The sequence below is a fragment of the Lolium perenne genome, chromosome 6 (assembly GCF_019359855.2).
Source record: "Lolium perenne isolate Kyuss_39 chromosome 6, Kyuss_2.0, whole genome shotgun sequence".
NCBI lineage: Eukaryota > Viridiplantae > Streptophyta > Magnoliopsida > Poales > Poaceae > Lolium > Lolium perenne.
The window spans coordinates 222,523,593-222,532,083 of NC_067249.2; the positions used below are offsets into that span (position 1 = coordinate 222,523,593).

An 8,491-nucleotide genomic window follows, 5' to 3' on the forward strand; every position below is an offset into this window, starting at 1 on the left:
TAACATTACAACAGGATTACAATAGAGCCCACAAGATACATATATATTACAACAAGGACTCCAACGAGTCAAGATACAAATATACAATACAAAGGTCCAAATCATACAGAAGATCGAATACGTCCGAGTACGGACAAGATACAAATTGGACTAAGAGTCCTGAAGATAACCAGTGGCGTCCATAACCCTGCCCAGGCCAAGCCGGAAGGGTAACCTTGCTAACGTCGTCTTCATCGAACATATCTTCATACCTGCCCGGTTATATCCCGTAGAAGCAGCAATAAGTACGGGTTCGTACTTAACAAGACTTCAAGACGTATACGCATTCGTCAACCAGTCGTCCTTTGTACTTGAGGCACGCAGGGGACTTAGAGGACGCAAGAGGAACGTCATAGGCAATATGGTGGAGTTAAGCGGCAGCGCAAGCACTAAAAACCTATAGAGACACTCTACAACATTCGTCTAATCAGAGAAGATGAGAGAGCGCAACTAACAGTTCTATACTCTGCAAACATAACACAACCAATGTGTTCCCCCTTCGCAAAGAGGTACTGGCAAAGGCACTCACACGGTTGTCAAGTTTTAACCATTTATTATTGAAGTTGTGCTAACTTACTACACAAGTTATTATGATTGAAACAACAGGTGTAAGTGGTCTATGGTCGAGTCATACAGCTCCAAGTCGTCCATAACCGCGGACACGGCTTATCAATAAGATTGTAACCCTGCAGGGGTGCCCAAATATGCCCACACGCACGATCAACCCACTTACGACAGGTGGATATCATGACACGCACTCTCCTTCACTACAACAATGTCCAGGAAGCCACCTAACTAAGTTTAACCCGTTTCAGAGCCCGATCGAAACTCCGAAGCGGACTCAGCTATTGCGACTGCGTGCTAGGTGGATAGTGCCCAGCGGGATGACCACTTCGCAGTGGCACCGCATCCTACGAACGTGCAAGAAACAACGGGGTTACAAGGCACATAGCTTCCCCAAAAGTAACATCATATCATCAGACCACAAAGAAACAAGCTTGCACGCCCGAGAGAAACAAAACATTCAAACTAATTGTGGCCACTGGACAAGGATGTAGATTCCGGCAGTGGTCGAGGGGAGACCCGGTAAGCATACCCACGTGTGGTTAGAGCGCTCAGTCTCGGAACAGATAACAAGAACTCGGGGTCCTAGGTTATTTAGGAAACACAAGTGAGCCGTCACAAAACGAGCAGCTGACCCACCGATGCCTCCGCTAAACAATTATCAACAACTAAAGTAACCATGATTCTTCCCAACATATAACCCGATAAGATAGCAGTAACGGTAACGAGATAAAACAGCACTAGCATGCACTACGACTCGCAAGGCAGACTCGATAACCAAACAATAGCCGTGGGAGGTGATGGTGGCAATATGGGCTGCTTGAGGTAACAAGTGGAAAGGACACGTGACAAGAACGCAACTTAAGGATAGCAGGAGGAAGAAGGCAAAATAAAATAGGTGAGCGACTCCTGCAGGGGCAAGAGTATAGGGGAAATGCTTGCCTGTTAAAGCTTGCCGAGGAACATCCGGACAACTTGTCGTATCTCACCACACCACTTCACGATCCTATCCGGGAAGAAGCAAATGCTGGACAAACAACGTATGCAAGTCTTACTACTACGAATAAAGAACCGGCATGATCAAGATGATATGCATGACATGGCAATGATGGTGCAATGCATCTTATCCAAATTAATCGGAGTTGGAAACCCGGACAATCAAATTAGGTTGAAGTTGCATTTCTACCAGCAAGGTTAAAGGTTGTTTAACATGGCAGTAGCATGGCAAGGGTGATCTACTTCAATTTTAAGTGGAGCGGGGAAAACCAAGTCGGTGTTCCCAAAATACTCCGCATGTTCTATTAGGTGATATGCACAGACTACAACCGCGCGATAAGATGCGAGATGCAAACAGATACACAAATGTCATATTCATATTCAGTGTAATTTTCTGATAAACTTTCATATGTAAAATATTTTCATATGAACTTGTATTCAAAAAGTAGAGCCAGATGTTGTATAACAAAATAAAAGATGTAACCTGCACATGGGACCTGTGCTGGAATCAGAGAGATACGGGATGATTTTGACATGTATCTAGGAGGTGTTGTTTTGCCTGACGAAACTGAATAAAAACAGAGACACAGGCACACACGGAATGAATAGCTAGCAACTAAGCACGCAGGCAGGCAGCTGGATCGATTGAGTAACACAGTATACTCGTATGTGTGCTAGCTGAAAAGGGTGTAGAGGTGTGCAGCTGATTATACGAGTGTGGAGAGCAACTAGCAAGATAGCTAGTGATCAAACGCTTGCCAGGAAACAAAGCAAAGGTAGGGCGCAGCTGGGTGCTGTCACGCGCGCGGCACAACCGCACAAAGGAAGAGTTGTGCTGCTGCTCTGGTGAGTGTCGGTGTTGAAACGCGCAGGTAGTTGAGGTGACGGAAGACCGCGACTGTTGTATTTGAAACAGATACGAAGGATGTCCTGTTACTGTCGAAACTGACAACTCGCGGAACAGCTAACGATTCCGGAGACGGGAACCAGAAGTGAGCATTGCTGCGATTTTTCAGACGGTGGAGAGGAGGAACATATGCGAGGGCTCACCGGGGGGAGGCTGACGAAGTCGTAAAGCTCGAGGAAGTTGGACGGTGACGACCAGGAAGGCGAAGCAGGGACAGCGTCCGTCGGTGTCGAGGAAGAGGAAGTCGAGGGTGAGGCTTCCGGGCTGCGCTACTGGTCGGAATCGAACGAGGAGATGTTGGGAAACGCGAACCCGGCCCTAGCCCAGCGCGACGGCAACCATGACGACGGCAAGGACCAGAAGAACTCCGGTGAAAACCTCGGTCAGAACAGCGACAAATCCGTCAGATTTAGGCGACATGAAGAAGTGGTCGGATGCAGCAGGAAAAGGAAGGAGAAGGGAGAGGGCCTCACCAGGAACACACTGATGGTCACGGAAAGGACGGAGCAGGTCAGAGGCGGTCGGAAACCTCGCCGGTGCGTGGCGGGCGAAGCGGAGAACGACGATTTGGGCGTCGATTTCGTGGCTGATTGGAGGCGCACGCGTGTAGAGGAGCTTCAGCGTGACGAGGAGAAACTCGTGGTGGCCTTGGTTCAGCGAAAGGTGGTCGGACACGACGGGCGACGGTGACGCTGCGGCGGAGGTGTTTGGCGTTTTCTCTGAAACTTTGGTCTCGCTTGTTTGCGTGGTCGAGGGGAAAGAAGGGGCGGCGGCGCGAGGATGGAAAAGATGCGGGCTAGGGTTTGATGGCTGCATCGGTGGAAGATAAACAGGAGGGGAGAGGGGAGCAGGTGGAGGTCACGCCTCACGCGTGCAGGAACGAGGAAGAAGACAACATAGATAGCATATGTATTCTGTGAGGCAATACGTAGGATGGACAATGTTTTCCTTGATAGGTTGCTGGATGGACTCATGGACGTGGAGATAAGGCAAAAGGAGTTGGCCTTTTTCCATCTTCCCTGGAATTGTAAGATCCTCATACGAATAAGAAGAGTGAGGGTTCAGGAAGATATTAAAAATAGATTTTTAAACATTTGTAAACTTTAATTTGGTTTAAACTTATTTGCAATAATTTCAAAGATAATTTTAATTGGTGTTATTCAAACATAGGAAGAAGGGTGGAAGGTTTTATATAGAACCATATGAAGAGGGAAGAACAAAATAATTATTTGAAAATAATTTTATTTTGTTAAAATCATGTGGATGATATGATGCATGATGATGCACAAAGGAAACAGAACAAACAAATCTAATATGGGGATTTTTCCGGGTCGCTACAATCGACACCACTAACAAGGAATCTCGCCCCGAGATTCCACGTCCAGGTACGGGGGAAGAGAGGTGAACTATCAGATCTTCTGGCGACGTGTCGTTCTCCTCGACACCACTAACAAGAAGTCTTGCTCCATGTAGAACGGTCGACACCACCAACAAGAAGTCGTTGTTCCGCTATTGATGATGCACTTCTGTCGGATCCTCCGAAGATCGGGCCTAATAGGATAAAGGCAAAGATCGTACAACCCGCGTAGAGACCTAAGACTCAGAGAAACTCGGATAAGAGAGAAGACTCAAAACTCGCATAGATAAGAGGAGAAAGCATATAGGTAAGGAGAAAAATCAGAGCTAATCAGAACTATCCAACGAATTTTCAGAAAATAGTTTGGACTTTCTAAACTCAACGACCGTTGGCAAGGTTATCCTAAAGGCTGGACTAGTGGGGTATCGACAACCTGAGGCTCTGATACCAACTTGTGACGCCCCGGAACCGGTATCCTGAGGATTCCAGCGATCCCGCCGAAATCCGCACGATATCGATTCAGAGACGCCCTCCGACACGACGTGCGCGACGAATCACACACGTGATGCCCGAGGAATTAACACGAGCGGTAACATTACAACAGGATTACAATAGAGCCCACAAGATACATATATATTACAACAAGGACTCCAACGAGTCAAGATACAAATATACAATACAAAGGTCCAAATCATACAGAAGATCGAATACGTCCGAGTACGGACAAGATACAAATTGGACTAAGAGTCCTGAAGATAACCAGTGGCGTCCATAACCCTGCCCAGGCCAAGCCGGAAGGGTAACCTTGCTAACGTCGTCTTCATCGAACATATCTTCATACCTGCCCGGTTATATCCCGTAGAAGCAGCAATAAGTACGGGTTCGTACTTAACAAGACTTCAAGACGTATAAGCATTCGTCAACCAGTCGTCCTTTGTACTTGAGGCACGCAGGGGACTTAGAGGACGCAAGAGGAACGTCATAGGCAATATGGTGGAGTTAAGCGGCAGCGCAAGCACTAAAAACCTATAGAGACACTCTACAACATTCGTCTAATCAGAGAAGATGAGAGAGCGCAACTAACAGTTCTATACTCTGCAAACATAACACAACCAATGTGTTCCCCCTTCGCAAAGAGGTACTGGCAAAGGCACTCACACGGTTGTCAAGTTTTAACCATTTATTATTGAAGTTGTGCTAACTTACTACACAAGTTATTATGATTGAAACAACAGGTGTAAGTGGTCTATGGTCGAGTCATACAGCTCCAAGTCGTCCATAACCGCGGACACGGCTTATCAATAAGATTGTAACCCTGCAGGGGTGCCCAAATGTGCCCACACGCACGATCAACCCACTTACGACAGGTGGATATCACGACACGCACTCTCCTTCACTACAACAATGTCCAGGAAGCCACCTAACTAAGTTTAACCCGTTTCAGAGCCCGATCGAAACTCCGAAGCGGACTCAGCTATTGCGACTGCGTGCTAGGTGGACAGTGCCCAGCGGGATGACCACTTCGCAGTGGCACCGCATCCTACGAACGTGCAAGAAACAACGGGGTTACAAGGCACATAGCTTCCCCAAAAGTAACATCATATCATCAGACCACAAAGAAACAAGCTTGCACGCCCGAGAGAAACAAAACATTCAAACTAATTGTGGCCACTGGACAAGGATGTAGATTCCGGCAGTGGTCGAGGGGAGACCCGGTAAGCATACCCACGTGTGGTTAGAGCGCTCAGTCTCGGAACAGATAACAAGAACTCGGGGTCCTAGGTTATTTAGGAAACACAAGTGAGCCGTCACAAAACGAGCAGCTGACCCACCGATGCCTCCGCTAAACAATTATCAACAACTAAAGTAACCATGATTCTTCCCAACATATAACCCGATAAGATAGCAGTAACGGTAACGAGATAAAACAGCACTAGCATGCACTACGACTCGCAAGGCAGACTCGATAACCAAACAATAGCCGTGGGAGGTGATGGTGGCAATATGGGCTGCTTGAGGTAACAAGTGGAAAGGACACGTGACAAGAACGCAACTTAAGGATAGCAGGAGGGAGAAGGCAAAATAAAATAGGTGAGCGACTCCTGCAGGGGCAAGAGTATAGGGGAAATGCTTGCCTGTTAAAGCTTGCCGAGGAACATCCGGACAACTTGTCGTATCTCACCACACCACTTCACGATCCTATCCGGGAAGAAGCAAATGCTGGACAAACAACGTATGCAAGTCTTACTACTACGAATAAAGAACCGGCATGATCAAGATGATATGCATGACATGGCAATGATGGTGCAATGCATCTTATCCAAATTAATCGGAGTTGGAAACCCGGACAATCAAATTAGGTTGAAGTTGCATTTCTACCAGCAAGGTTAAAGGTTGTTTAACATGGCAGTAGCATGGCAAGGGTGATCTACTTCAATTTTAAGTGGAGCGGGGAAAACCAAGTCGGTGTTCCCAAAATACTCCGCATGTTCTATTAGGTGATATGCACAGACTACAACCGCGCGATAAGATGCGAGATGCAAACAGATACACAAATGTCATATTCATATTCAGTGTAATTTTCTGATAAACTTTCATATGTAAAATATTTTCATATGAACTTGTATTCAAAAAGTAGAGCCAGATGTTGTATAACAAAATAAAAGATGTAACCTGCACATGGGACCTGTGCTGGAATCAGAGAGATACGGGATGATTTTGACATGTATCTAGGAGGTGTTGTTTTGCCTGACGAAACTGAATAAAAACAGGGACACAGGCACACACGGAATGAATAGCTAGCAACTAAGCACGCAGGCAGGCAGCTGGATCGATTGAGTAACACAGTATACTCGTATGTGTGCTAGCTGAAAAGGGTGTAGAGGTGTGCAGCTGATTATACGAGTGTGGAGAGCAACTAGCAAGATAGCTAGTGATCAAACGCTTGCCAGGAAACAAAGCAAAGGTAGGGCGCAGCTGGGTGCTGTCACGCGCGCGGCACAACCGCACAAAGGAAGAGTTGTGCTGCTGCTCTGGTGAGTGTCGGTGTTGAAACGCGCAGGTAGTTGAGGTGACGGAAGACCGCGACTGTTGTATTTGAAACAGATACGAAGGATGTCCTGTTACTGTCGAAACTGACAACTCGCGGAACAGCTAACGATTCCGGAGACGGGAACCAGAAGTGAGCATTGCTGCGATTTTTCAGACGGTGGAGAGGAGGAACATATGCGAGGGCTCACCGGGGGGAGGCTGACGAAGTCGTAAAGCTCGAGGAAGTTGGACGGTGACGACCAGGAAGGCGAAGCAGGGACAGCGTCCGTCGGTGTCGAGGAAGAGGAAGTCGAGGGTGAGGCTTCCGGGCTGCGCTACTGGTCGGAATCGAACGAGGAGATGTTGGGAAACGCGAACCCGGCCCTAGCCCAGCGCGACGGCAACCATGACGACGGCAAGGACCAGAAGAACTCCGGTGAAAACCTCGGTCAGAACAGCGACAAATCCGTCAGATTTAGGCGACATGAAGAAGTGGTCGGATGCAGCAGGAAAAGGAAGGAGAAGGGAGAGGGCCTCACCAGGAACACACTGATGGTCACGGAAAGGACGGAGCAGGTCAGAGGCGGTCGGAAACCTCGCCGGTGCGTGGCGGGCGAAGCGGAGAACGACGATTTGGGCGTCGATTTCGTGGCTGATTGGAGGCGCACGCGTGTAGAGGAGCTTCAGCGTGACGAGGAGAAACTCGTGGTGGCCTTGGTTCAGCGAAAGGTGGTCGGACACGACGGGCGACGGTGACGCTGCGGTGGAGGTGTTTGGCGTTTTCTCTGAAACTTTGGTCTCGCTTGTTTGCGTGGTCGAGGGGAAAGAAGGGGCGGCGGCGCGAGGATGGAAAAGATGCGGGCTAGGGTTTGATGGCTGCATCGGTGGAAGATAAACAGGAGGGGAGAGGGGAGCAGGTGGAGGTCACGCCTCACGCGTGCTGGAACGAGGAAGAAGACAACATAGATAGCATATGTATTCTGTGAGGCAATACGTAGGATGGACAATGTTTTCCTTGATAGGTTGCTGGATGGACTCATGGACGTGGAGATAAGGCAAAAGGAGTTGGCCTTTTTCCATCTTCCCTGGAATTGTAAGATCCTCATACGAATAAGAAGAGTGAGGGTTCAGGAAGATATTAAAAATAGATTTTTAAACATTTGTAAACTTTAATTTGGTTTAAACTTATTTGCAATAATTTCAAAGATAATTTTAACTGGTGTTATTCAAACATAGGAAGAAGGGTGGAAGGTTTTATATAGAACCATATGAAGAGGGAAGAACAAAATAATTATTTGAAAATAATTTTATTTTGTTAAAATCATGTGGATGATATGATGCATGATGATGCACAAAGGAAACAGAACAAACAAATCTAATATGGGAATTTTCCCGGGTCGCTACAGGCCCTAACTCCGTTAAAATGGCTATACGCCATGAAATCCAAGATAGATGAATACTTTTTGAAAGTAAATGGATCTATAAAATTGATGAATTTGGATGGAATATCCTTGAATAAGCTCGACTTGTCGAAAAGTTGTTTACGACAAAATTCAAAGAGTTGACTACGATAAGATTAGATCTTCCGTAGCAATGCT

At 47.1% G+C, this 8,491-nt stretch overlaps 1 long non-coding RNA gene across 3 annotated transcripts; it reads right to left on the bottom strand.

Annotated features, from left to right (window-relative positions):
- LOC127305780 (uncharacterized) lies at window positions 1-7,841 on the bottom strand. Of its 3 annotated transcripts, none has more exons than XR_011747701.1 (6): window positions 7,103-7,841; window positions 5,999-6,083; window positions 2,980-4,704; window positions 2,650-2,884; window positions 1,546-1,630; window positions 1-251 (listed from the first exon to the last, which is right to left on the bottom strand). It is a non-coding gene; the product is annotated as an uncharacterized lncRNA (long non-coding RNA). The 3 variants fall into 3 exon arrangements; XR_011747700.1 differs by having other exon boundaries at window positions 2,650-4,704; window positions 7,103-7,337; window positions 7,433-7,840; XR_011747699.1 differs by having other exon boundaries at window positions 2,650-4,704.
- Between the last annotated feature and the right edge of the window lie 650 nt (window positions 7,842-8,491).